Here is a 3,994-nt window from a genome sequence, read left to right as displayed (position 1 = left end):
CCCCCTGTTCAGCCCCTTTTTTTTTTTTTTTTTTTTTGCTTAAATACATCTTGAAGAGGTTTCCCTTTTTACGGCTAGAGTGTTCCACTGTGGAATGTGGATGTAACGATTTGTCACCATTCCTTTGCTGATGGGCACTTAGGGAAGTTCATCCAAATGACCCGACAATGACCGGTTGGCAGTTTCTAAAACGGGTGTAGAAATGCCAACTACAGTCGGGGAGCAGGGTTGTTTCTGCCCCCGCCCTCTGATCGGATTTGGAGGGACCCGGAGTCCTCAAACAACAAAGTTCTCCGCCTAGAGAGACCGGAAGTACTTCACAGCGCTCACCGGGGCCGCCCCTCCGCTTCCGGCATCGGCTGTGGGGACCCTTTGCTGCAGTCGTCCGTGCCCGGTGGGAAGGATGGCGCCGGAGCGATACGGTCATAGCATGGAAAACAGACGGCCACCAAATGTTCCCACTGCCCCAAGTTTCTCCCCAGTGGCGGCGGATGGGGGTGGGAGGTCCTGTCCTGCCCGTGTTCCCCGTTCTCCCGGTTCACAGAGACGTGGGCCTCCACCGTCCTAGCCCTCCCTCCCTCTTCCCAAGTGCCTGCTAGAGCGTCCCCTCGCGGTTTCCTGTTGCGGTGGGGCCAGGCGAAGGGTGCGGGGAGGGGTGGGGTTGAGGAGAAGAGGCGTAGCGCGACCGTGGAGGGAACTCGCGAGCTTCGGTGGTGTGCAGGCGCCGGAAGTGTTGGAGAGAGGCCGGAAGCGAGGGGGTGGGGCCAGGAAGTGAGGAGGGGCGGGGGGGTGATGTGGAGGCCAAGGGAGCGTTGGGGCAGATTTGCACTCAGGGCCACCTGAGGGGCTTGGCGGTGGCGCTGATCTCTGTTCTCCCCTTCGCGGAGACACGGTTGTTGTCTGGGAGTAGGGAACTCTGTGGAGGGGTGGGTTGTCGGGAGGACGTTTCTCTGGCTGGGCTAGAGGCAAGGTGTGGAGGAGCAGGGCTGGGGGTGGGACCGGGTCGCCAGGGAGTCTGAGAGGAAAGGTCCCTGTCCCCCTTCCCGCCCCTCCCGCCGCACATCTACACTGGCTGACTGGACACTAAGATGGCTGCCGTTGCCATGACACCCAACCCTGTGCAGACCCTTCAGGAGGAGGCGGTGTGCGCCATCTGCCTCGATTACTTCACAGACCCCGTGTCCATCGGTTGCGGGCATAACTTCTGCCGAGTGTGTGTAACCCAGTTGTGGGGCGGGGAGGATGAGGAGGACAGGGATGAGTTAGACCGGGGGGGCGGGGAGGAGGAGGAGGAGGAGGACGGGGAGGAGGAGGAAGTAGAGGCTGTGGAGGCTAGCGGGGGATGGGACACCCCCATGCGGGAAGAAGACTATGAGGGTGACATGGAAGAGGAGGTCGAGGAGGAAGAGGAGGGTGTGTTCTGGACCAGTGGCATGGGCGGGTCCAGCTGGGACAACATGGACTACGTGTGGGAGGAGGAGGACGAGGAGGAAGACCTGGACTACTACTTGGGGGACATGGAGGAGGACCTGAGGGGGGAGGACGAGGAGGAAGTGCTGGAGGAGGACGAGGAAGAGGAGCTAGACCCGGTCACCCCAGTGCCCCCACCTCCAGCCCCTCGGAGGTGCTTCACCTGCCCCCAGTGTCGAAAGAGCTTTCCTCGGCGGAGCTTCCGCCCCAACCTGCAGCTGGCCAACATGGTCCAGGTGATAAGGCAGATGCACCCAGCCCCTGGTCGAGGGAGCCGTGTGAATGAGCAGGGTATCTGTCCAAAACACCAAGAAGCCCTAAAGCTCTTCTGCGAGGTGGATGAAGAAGCCATCTGTGTGGTGTGCCGAGAATCCAGGAGCCACAAACAGCACAGCGTGGTGCCATTGGAGGAAGTGGTGCAGGAGTACAAGGTGAGAAAGTAAAGAGAGAGGATGGGAGTTTAGCGAAGGTGAAGAGGAAGTACGGGGAGCTGGGGGAAAAAAAAGATCTCTTTTTTCCAAAAAACTTCATGTACTGGTGAGCTGATTCTCCTTATCTAAGCACTTTCTGGAGGTTAGAATGAGAAGGATCCTGTGCACAAACAAAGCAGACACAGTGAAGAAGACCAGGGAAAGCTGACTTCCTTAGAGCAAATAGGGCAAAGCCAGTGATGCCAGACCACTGGGTTTCATCTCCTGGAGAGCAGGCCACTGCTGTTTCACACTTCCAGTGTCCCTAAGTGTAGGTGTGCAGATGACAGGTCCCTAAGGCTTTACCACCAATCTCATTTTCTTCCATGTGGATCATAGTCTATCCTCGACTGAGACCTCTAGAGATGGAAAGAACTGGGGGCCTCAAAGAACAAGGAAGGCTCTGAAGCAGGAGCATAGAAATGACTACTAATGTCAGACCCAAATGCCCTACACTTGCCTCCTAACGGGTTCCCCACCCACCCATGATATGGGTTGGTTCTCCCCTCAAGGACTCCTGTTGGATCTGCATCAGTCTCGTGTACTGCCCAGAAAAGACAGACTTTTATTTTTTTAATTTTTAAAAATTTTTTAAAGATGCCAGGTAAGGGGATCCTAACCCTTGACTTGGTGTTGTCAGCACCACGCTTTCCCAAGTGAGCTAACCGGCCATCCCTGTATAGGGATCCAAACCCTTGGCGTTGGTGTTATCGGCACCGCACTCTCCCGAGTGAGCCATGGGCCAGCCCAAGAGAGACTTTTAAGTCAGAAGATCTGACTCCGCATTTATTCACTGTCAAATCTTGGTCAAGTCTCTGAGTGCTTTGAACTTTAATTTCTCCAGGACCGATAGTTAATATTTAGTATGTACAGTATACCAGGCTTGTACCAGGCACTTTTCATGGTCTATCTATCTCATTTAAAATTCAGAACAACCTTGTGAGTTTGATATGTTTTCCATTCTCATTTTTATATTGAGAAATAAAGAGAGGTTTTAAGTACTATACACAGGGGGCCACACAGCTTTAGTAAAAATGATGGACTTGGTTATTACCAACAACTTCACCACCATTTGGATGTCTTTCCTGACATGTGACCTCTTCTTGGAATATGATTCTAAATTGGTTAATGTCTTGCTCCCTACTTCTGATCCTGACTCTTCATCAGACATAGGTAAAGGAAATTTGTCTGTGAGAGAGAGAGCACAAAGAGCACTACTTCAAACTGGATGGATTTGAAGCTGTAGGACCAGCAGGAGGAGAGGGTAGCCTCTGTGTGGTCTGCACAGAGCTTATTTGTTTTATGACGTGTTTCCACACCTTCTCCTGATTCCTACAGTAACTTTATTTAGGTATTGTCATTACCCCAGTTTTAGAGTAAGGTGTCTAGGGCTTCTCAGCTATGAGTGGCATAGCTAAGACAAGCCATCACCTCATCACATGGAACTCTTCTTTCCACACAGTGATTGTCAAACCTGGCTAATTGTCAGAATTACTAGGGAGGTTCTCAAAATACACTAGGCCCTACTACTAGAGATTCTGAATCAGTGAGCAGGAGAATCACTGCATTGGTAACATTGCCGGCCTGTTAGGCCCTACATTTTTAAGGGAGTTTGTGAGCTCCGTTTGCCTCAGTTCCTAGTTAACTACCCATCACACAATGTGCAGTCACTTTTTTAACCGGAACCTGGGGTGGACTCTCCATGGGCATTCCACCTTTTCTTCTCCACCTTCCTCCTGCAGGGCTCCTCCAGGGATCTTCTGAGACTGGATTTTAATTTGTATTAGTCATATCTGTTGAATGCCAGCTGCCTGAAAATCCTGTACTAGGTCCTGAAGTGGATGAGGAATTAAAAGAAGTTATAATCCCTTTTCTTGATTGGTTTACTGGGCTCTGCAATTTGAAAGGCCAGATAGATACATTTAATCTGACATTAACTTATCAGCAAATGTAAATACATAAGTTTCGTTATATAGATTTAATTTGTGTGATTCCCTTTCTGACTTATAGGCTATTTTATAAGTCATTTATTCCTGTCAGAACATACACTAACT

General features: G+C 51.5%; 1 pseudogene across 1 annotated transcript; it reads left to right on the top strand.

Annotated features, from left to right (window-relative positions):
• Nucleotides 1-1,088: 1,088 nt before the first annotated feature.
• Nucleotides 1,089-1,913, top strand: LOC103596427 (annotated as a pseudogene). Its single transcript, XR_551043.1, has one exon. The product of XR_551043.1 is annotated as an E3 ubiquitin-protein ligase TRIM41 pseudogene (transcript).
• Nucleotides 1,914-3,994: the final 2,081 nt, after the last annotated feature.

Source organism: Galeopterus variegatus, unplaced genomic scaffold (assembly GCF_000696425.1).
Source record: "Galeopterus variegatus unplaced genomic scaffold, G_variegatus-3.0.2 Scaffold2009, whole genome shotgun sequence".
Lineage (NCBI taxonomy): Eukaryota > Metazoa > Chordata > Mammalia > Dermoptera > Cynocephalidae > Galeopterus > Galeopterus variegatus.
Note: the sequence above shows the minus strand (reverse complement) of the source record. Positions and strands in the feature narration are given on the sequence as shown.